This window comes from Ammospiza nelsoni, chromosome 12 (assembly GCF_027579445.1).
Source record: "Ammospiza nelsoni isolate bAmmNel1 chromosome 12, bAmmNel1.pri, whole genome shotgun sequence".
In the NCBI taxonomy this organism is placed as follows: domain Eukaryota; kingdom Metazoa; phylum Chordata; class Aves; order Passeriformes; family Passerellidae; genus Ammospiza; species Ammospiza nelsoni.
In genome coordinates this window covers 13,473,014-13,481,965 of record NC_080644.1, presented here as the reverse complement: position 1 = coordinate 13,481,965, position 8,952 = coordinate 13,473,014, and positions in this window count along the sequence as shown.

Below are 8,952 nucleotides of genomic sequence, written 5' to 3'. Positions count from 1 at the left end.
TGCCTAACTACAGATTGCCAGACCCACTGTGGCTGTTTGACAATGGTTTTAGCAGGAGCTAAGGAATGAAGAATAGCACTGAGGAGAGCCTGACCTCTGTAGGTGTCCTGGCTGGGCAGTGTCCCCTCCCCAGCACCAAAACCTCTCAAATGGGCTCCTCTGGCATCTCACATCTGGCTGGTGAGTCAGACGGCAGTGACAGGCTCCAGCTTTTCTCACTCCTGGGCCTCTGCACAGCAGATGTCCCAGTGAAACAGAGATTTTTGGAGTTCACTTGAGTTAGCAATATGAATTAAGCATTTAAAGTTTAGCTTGTAGAATTATGTGTTGAATTTTAACCTTTTACTTAAGAAACCTCTGCCATGGTACAAAGGGCATAGGAAAATTAAAATTTCTGAAGGTTCTTGTGATAAAGAACAATACCAGGAGAAGACTGAGTAATGCAAGAAACCTAAATAAAGGGGCTCCTCTGTCTCCAAGCTGATCAAAATCAACAGACATACTCAGATAAGCTCCAAGGGACCAAAGCATACATGCAAAGGACAAAAGTTGAAAAGTTCAATCATGAAAATGACGCAGCCTTCAGCCTCAGAGACCACCAAAAGATCCCCGTGCAACCACCACCATGAACAACGCATGCTCAGAAGAGCGTGGATCTAATTACCAGGTGAGGCAAGGAGAGGCAGGGCCAGGGGTTGAATATGCATGGCAAGGTTGTGCAATGTAATTTATATGGAACACCTTTGTAAATAAAGATGTGGCTCAGACCAGAGCTCAAGGCACCAGTTTTCACAAGAGCTATTGTGCTTGTGCCAGACACTGACAATACAAACCCACTTCATAATTACGTCAGGGTCGGGCATCTATTTATTCCGCGTATCGCCTCACCAGCACTGGGGGAGATGCGAGCCACGGCCCCTCTGCATCTGCCTGGGCATCCCAGAGAGGGGGAGCTGGGTCAGTGCGAGCACAGGGAGGGCTGGCAGGGACAGGGGGGAGCCAAGGTGTAGGAGCAATGGGGTAGGACGTCAGGACAGACGGACAGGAGAGATCTCTGCAGCCAGGGCTGGAACTTGGGGTTTATTGCAAAGGGCCTGGGGGCAGGGCCCTGCTGGGAGCTGCCAAACACAGCTCAGGGCAGGCTGAGAGAGGAGAGGGGGAGAGAGTAAGAGAGGCAAGAGAACAAAAGCACAGGAAAGTAAAAGGGGTAAGTGAGTGAAGTTCCCATTACAATACAATAAATCTTCTGTGTTGAATATTCTGATTCTCACTAACCAATCTAGTACAATATACAAATCTTATAGTATTTACCTACAGCCTATAAGAATCATTACATTAAATGTAACACTGTGTTACATTTTAAACCCTAAAAACTCCTCTTTGGGTCCCTTCTGCCAAGCTGTAGGGTCTGCTCTGACCCTTGGGCCTGTCTGCAAGCAGAGGATGTTGTTCCATCAAAAGGGGATCACCTTCAGCTGGCCACACCATTGTTTTCCCATTGTTCAGTAGCTGAGGTATCTCAAAGCTTGCTTTCATTTCAATCTCACTTATAGTTTCCATATTCCCAAAATCTTTTGCCAGGCAATCATATTGATAAGGCTTTCCTGTTCCATCCTCCCCAACAGCAAGGTGAGAGTCAGCCTCAGCCTGGTGCCAGACCTCCCACCCTCAGGTCTGGTGTCGGGGTGAGCAGGGCACGATGCACAGAGCAGCATTTGCTGCCTGGGGAGAGGCTGTCCCAGGGCAGCCCTCGGGCCCCTGTCCCAACCAGGCTGGGCAAATGGACAAAGTCCCAAAGCAGCCTCTTCCCCCAGCCTTATCTGCTGGCTCATTTGGAGGGGCAAAACTGCCAGAAGTGAGATTTCCATGTGTGCCCAAAGGAGGTGCAGGTTGGGGAAGTGTGGGCACTGGGTGAGGAATGAGGAGAGTTCTGTGTGCTCTCTTTCACACAACAGCAACTGGCTCAGATTTGCAGCTTCCTCCCACCCCTTATCTCCCCCACACCAGCAACCACAGGCTGAGAACTGAAATAGCAGCTCCACTCTAGTTAAATGCTGTTCCTTAAACTGAGCCATTCCTGGCTAATTTAGCTGGGCTTTTCCTGCTGTTTCTTTCTACTTGATCAGGAAAAAACCCTCAGTAGTAAAGTAGTGCTAAACCAAATTTGTTTCCACACTGGAAAAAGTTATTGTTTCATGCTCTGTCCAATTTCAGGTTATTTAGCATCTTCAAGGGGTTTTCAATGTCCCATTGCCTTCAGTGGGGTTGGGTTGTTCTGGATGGTAACAAGCACTGTCGTCCTGGCAAATTGATGGAATCTGGTGATCAAATGAAATTAATTATGAAAGATTGTACTCATGGTACAATCAGACAGCTCTGATTTGGCCAAAAGTAATCAAGTATTTCTCAAGTGTCTGTCAGACTAACATTATGTTAATGCTTTCCTTATTGTTACCAGAGAAAATATTCTTCTCTTGTAAATAAGGCACCTCCTGCCTGTTTTCCCTCCATGGTTGAGCCAGAAGTGATAAGAGAGCACAGGCTGTACATTTTCCTCCATTTATCTCAACAGAAATGCCAGACTCTGTGATTTTTAAATTTGCAATATCATCTTCCTAGGCTCTGCTCTTTATTTTTCTGTGAGGCTGGAGCTGTATGAAATGGAGGTTGATGGAGGTGCAGAGGTTGCCTTGGGAAATTCAGATCAGTGCAGAGGGGAACAAGGCATGGCTGAAGGGATGCTGCACTGGTGACTCTGAAATTCATGACTGAGCTTGTTTTCATAGCAGTGGTTCTTCCTGCAGATGATATGAAGCTTCTTGGAAGCTAATTGTGGTTTTTTTTAGCCTGTGGGGCTTTTTGCTAAGACAAATCAAATGTAGTAAATGTAGTCTGGGAAGCCTCAGCAGGGTTTGCAGTAGCATTGTTTGCCACTGGACAGCTTTGCACCATTGTAACAATTACAATTATTTTTCTTCTCTTTTAAAATCCCCTTCATGCCTGTGGCTTGCACGCCATCTTAGGGAAAGCAAAAACAAACAATAGGCTGACAGAACAATAATAAAAAACCCCAACCCTGTGAAAGAATACTTCCGGAAGTGAGTGGGATAAAAAAAAATTTGGTTTAAGGTTCTGCAGCATCTTTTTCATGGAATGGGAACACCCCAACTTCTTGTCTAATTCCCTCAAACTGCGCAGCAGAAAGATTAAATTATTTAGGATACTTAGAAAGTTTGTAGTAAAGTTTTTACTTCTTGTTCCATCTGCGAAGTCCAGAGACCCTTTTCAGTAAACCTGGTACTTTTCTGTAGCACCCTGGTTTTGGTTTCATTAGCTGGAAAATCATTTCTGTAAGGGAACATTTAATGGGCCACAGTCATAGGTATGTGCTCCTTTTCCCTGATGAAGCAGCAGCATTTTGGAAGTAAACTGAACGGACTGCAGAGGTTCAGGCACCTTAAATACTCAGTAATTGGGCACGAGGTTTTGGGTTCAGCCAGGGATTACTGTCAGCACCTGCCTGGTGCTGGCATTTGCTGGTCCTGTTCTTCCTCCTCTCCAAAACTTATGTCCTATGTGTATTTTATTAACAACTGGCTGCAGACTCATTTCACCCTTTTTGGTGCCTGTCCTGACCCTGAGATGTCGTTTTGGAGATAAATATCAACATCTCTGACCACACTCCAGACTTAGAGGAAAGGAGCAGTGATGGAGAACGTTGAAGGGAATACAGGGAAGCAAACCATCTGCTCTGCTCATTTAGTGCTCCAAATATTTGCTTCCCAAACTGAGAAATCAACATGAATTGAATCACAGCTTTATAGCAAGGAAATCTTTGAAATACTAAAACCTTCATGTTTAAAGTGGTCTGGCTCTGTCAGATATTTCTGAGGTTTTTTCAGAGGAGGAGGGATCCCTGGGTGTAGAATTACTTTGAATGCTCCTATTTCCACTTTAAAAGACTCTAAATTTTGATGTCTTTCACCAGCAAGTGAATGAGCATTCTTTTAATGAATTTGTGTATATATTTATAATATATGTATCTTTTAAATGCCACTTATTTGTTATGGAACACAGGGAAGAGTGAGGCTGTGTATTCTTGTGGTTCATTTCTGGCTATTACTGTTGTAAGTCACATAATACTGTTGTTGATCTATTTGAGGCAGCTGTGCACAGTAAAGGGGAGCCCATATGAGATCCCAAATGACATTTCAGCTGAGGAAACTGCCCAAAATGGCAAGGGTACCACATGAACACTGCTAGGTAAATCTACTAGATTAGCTAAAACGTAGAGAGTGAGTGATGAAGGGGTTATAAAAGTATATTAGAGTATAATAAAGTCAGTAGATGATTTCCACTTATTCAGAGGGGTCTGCAGTGGATCACTAGGAAATGATGTATTTTAGTTTTTTCCTGCCTTTATCTGTATTAAATGAAACCATATGTGAATTGTGTTATGACATTAATATAGCCATTTTAGGGCTCCCATATTTCAGGCAGGGTTTCATCTTTAAGGATTTCCTGGATGGAAAGATATGCGCATATGCCATACAGCAATTGAAATAGTTTCTCATTTCACTGAAAAAAAACAAAAACCCAAACCTTGCAGAAATTACTAAAGCCTCATTTTTCTTCTGGGAGAGTGACTTGACCATATGTTGGCCATCTGCATATCATCTGGGAAGCTTGCCAAAAAATACTCTGTATTACCCCAGAAAGTAATCTGCAGGCCCCAGAGGTTTCAGGGGGCACGGTGGTTGTGCTCTCAGGCAGCCCTGGTGTCCCTGGCCTGGAGCTGCTCCTCCAGGTGGGAATGGTGTCCCCAGGTCACCCCTGCCAGCCTGCCATGGGTGCTCCTGCTGTGCCACAGTGTCGCAGTTGAGATGGTCACAATCCAAAGCAACACTCCATTTTCAGAAGGCTTCAAACCTGGTTTTATTTTAGCATGCATGCTTTTTATACATTCTTACAAAATTCATAAGTTTACTTATTGGTCAGGAAAGTCAAACAAAGTGCTCATTGGAACAGGGAGTTGCAGGTTTCTCTTATTTATCCTTCTTTCTTTCTTGGTCTCTGTGTCAACAACCTTGGTAGGGAATTCTTTTGGAGTAAACATGGATCCTCCTATCAAACTTCTCTCTGGCTCACAGAAGTCACTGTGAAACCTCTTCCACAGCACGGGGCCTCTGCTGGAATCAGGCAAGGGCCAGGATTTCATTTCCCTCTCCCATCCCTCTCTGATGTGACTGTGCAAGAGGCAGAAAATACCCATGTTGATTGTAAAGGACCAGAAAAACCTGAACTGGCCCATCATGCCAGACTGACACTGGGGTGTCTTTGTGCCCAGATCAGGGATAATTTGCTGGTGAAGGGGAAGAATATCCCACCAAACCCTTTTCTAGCTGTGAAACCCCATTGTGCAGGTCTAGGAGCTGTTCTTGTGGGTGGCCACATGCACTGTGCACCCCAGAGCCCCCCACGTGCCTGGCAGTGAGGGGACCCTGCCTCTGTGCTCCCCTCTCAGGGGCTGCCTGCAGCTCTGGAGGCTCACACCTGTGAGAAATGACTGCTCACTTTTTAACATTTTAAAGATTTATTAAACCTTCACCAAAAAATACAACAAAGGGACCAAATAAGGAAAAATTACAGCGCTGGGAGCCACCCCCTTCCCCTCCATGACTGCCAGCCACATGTCTCATCTTCAAAATGGAAGCTTCACCTTTTATACCTCCAGCCTCTCCCAAAGTCCTGTCAGTTGGCTCCTTCCTTGTTGTCCAGGGATAGAGATCACTTTCTTACACCTTGGTTGGAGGTCAGGTGCTGCCACAATAACGAGCCAACTTTCCCAAATCCCTGGATTACTAAGGCCATTGCATGATAACAATACTGGGGGGAGCACATTGCAGTAACATAACTGTGCATCTATAAAACTCCTCTCAACATATATATAATGTTCACCTTTTAATTGTGAGAACCAAATATCTCCTTACTCATCCATAACAAATGAGAGGAGGACATGGAGCTGTTGGAACAAGTCCAGAGGAGGCCAGGAAGCTGAGCTGGGAGAGTGGGGGTGCTCAGCCTGGAGAAGAGAGAGTTTGGGGAAACTAAATTGTACCTTTAGTACTTGAGGGGGGTCTGTAGGGAAGATGGGGTCAGGCTTTTTAGCTGGGCCTGTTGTGGCAGGACAAGGGGTCATGGTTGTAAACTGAAATAATGTAGATCTAAACTAGATATAAAGATCTTTGCTTTTTATGCTGAGGGTGCTGAGGCCCTGGCACAGGGTGCCCAGAGCAGCAGTGGCTGCCCCTGGATCCCTGGCAGTGCCCAAGGCCAGGCTGGACAGGGCTTGGAGCACCCTGGGGCAGTGGAAGATGTCCCTGCCATGGCAGGGGTGGCACTGTGTGGGTTTTAAGGCCCCTTCCAACCCAAACCATTCTGTGATTCCAGACTGTGGGGCTGGTGTGTGTATTCCTGTTCTTTGTGCTATCCCAGGAGCTGCTGATGCCTTTGAAAAATACCTGTTGGAATCTGGACACCGGCAAAATGAAAGCTGAAACAGCAGAAGTTGTACAAAGAGGGGAGAGAATTGTTGATGGAGTACCAAGATTCAGCACTGCCCCTGTGTGTGTGCTCACCTGTGATGTCCCCAGTGGTGTTTTTATGACCACACTGTGACCTGCCAGCTGTTGCCTTTATAAGGCTGGGGACTTCCCTCATTGCCTTTCGCCAGAGCTTGCCAAAAGTGACTGGTGACCTCCTCATCCCCACAGTTAGGAAAGCACATGGTGCTTCAAGTGGTTTGCAGCTGGCCCAGGAAGCAATTATTTCTTTGCAACTACTAAATGTACTACAAAAATGTAAGATTATATTTCTGGTTGGCCATGAATAGCTGCTTGCTGTGCATTTTTGGTTTTGGAAATGGCAAATCTTCTACGGGTATTAGAGGGGTAACTGGGAGTTCAGAGTGCAGTAACCACAGAGGGCCATCTCATGTGTTTCCTGCTGTGGGAAACACTCACTGTGTGGGTAGCACTGTCCAGAAGAGCAGCAAGGTTGGAGCTCAGGAACAGACAGAAAAAAATTGCTCCTGGGTTTGCTGAGGGAATCTGTTGTTAATGATTTTCTTTTCCAGGCCTGAGTATGCAACTCAGAGGCATGTTTTGGAGTTAAATAGATCACTGGATGTGGACAAGTGTTGAATTCGTCTGTTTAGCATGTTTGTAGAGTCACTTCTGGCCATAGAATGCTCTAATTCATCTTAAAATTCTCAGTTGAAATATATTACAATTTAATGTATTTTGCATTGGCCTTGAGTACCATGTAGTGCCTACACCCTGCCAGGGAGTAAGCTGAGGCTGCAGCCCCTCACCAGGAGCGGGTCCCACCGTGCTCTGAGGCCTCCTTGCTCCAGCACTGGATGGATGTCATCTGTGCCCTGTGAAACAGAGCTCCCACAGAGTCACAGCTTGGCATGGCACAAGCTCTTCCTCTGTCCCTCAGGTTGGTTTTACAAATCTCCTGCTGCTGCTCCAATAATTCTTTTCATCATGGGTTTAATGCTGTCCCCATCTCAAAGGGGCCTTGTTCAGTCTTCACCACCTCAGCCAAAACAGCATCACAGACACTGCTGACTCTTCTAGAGAACTTGGAAAAAGTCATTTTACCTTCCATCAAATCTTCCCTTCTCTCAGCAATTCCTGAAGGCTTTGGTTGGTTTCCTTTTGCTGTCTTCCAGGGAATTTGAGTGATTAGCTTGGAAAACTATGACATGTTTATAGAGGTAGTTTGATATAGCCATTAAGGTGTTAATTCTACCACTTATTTTATCCATCAGGATAAACTTGGATTTTATGGGCTTGGGGGTGACATTAAGCAATCAAGTCAGGAGAATACAGTATATGTTTTAAATTTACACAAGGCAGGAGATATGTGGAAAAGCTAAGAGTGATTTATTTGTGTTTCATCCTGCTAACCTCTAATTGGGGTAAAATTTCCATTAGTCTCTAGGAGGACAGTGATTCTGTCACAGAGCATTCCTGAGACTGTTTCTACTTGAATTCCAGTTAGTTTTCAATGGAGACAATTTGGTGTGTGACAGGTAAAAGTTACACACTCCATCTTTGCCATGTGCGTGTTTTATCATCTGTTCTATCATCTGTGTGCTGATAACATTTCAGATGGGACCCTGGGGGGATTCCTGCACTGACAAACATCCCCTCAGTATAAATAACTGCTCAAACTAAATACATTGCAGCAAATTTTTGGTATACACATTTTGCTGATTTCTGCATCCTGTGTCAATACCTCATGCAATGTGATCTTTTCCCAGAAAAGTCAAGTCACTAAGGCTAATAACAATTTCAGAGTATTTGATTATATGTATTCTCTGGTGTGACAGATGAACAGCAAAGAAAGCAAAGCCTCTCTCTCATCAATTCTACAAAGAAGGCTTCTTAAAAAATCAAATTTAAGAATACATTACAGATAGATGCTATATTAAAAGCTATGTCCATATATGTTGAAAACAAATCCCCTTACTGTCATTGATGGCTTTTTTTCCTTTTCCTTCATTGCCTACACACGCTGTCCTGTCCTTGTTTGGGTCAGCTGCCGTCTCTGGAGGCCCTTGGGTGGATCTTGGCACTTTGATTTCCCTGTCTGAGAGACCCAGGTTGTGCTCCATCTCCATCATGTGGATGGTGGGGCAGAGGGAGCCCGAAGAGGTGTCAGGGCACACAGCCCTGATGTGCCAGAGGGATGTGCTGCTGTGCAGAGGGACCGAGCCAGGCTGGACAGCTCAGCAAGAGGAGCACAAATCTCCTGTCCCTGGGGAGGAACAAGCCCAGGACACGCTGGGGGACACTCAGCAGGGAGCCAGTAAAGGCCCTGGTGTCACAGACAGATTTTTGAAAAATCCTTTCCTTAGGATCTTTTCTCCTGAGAAGCTGA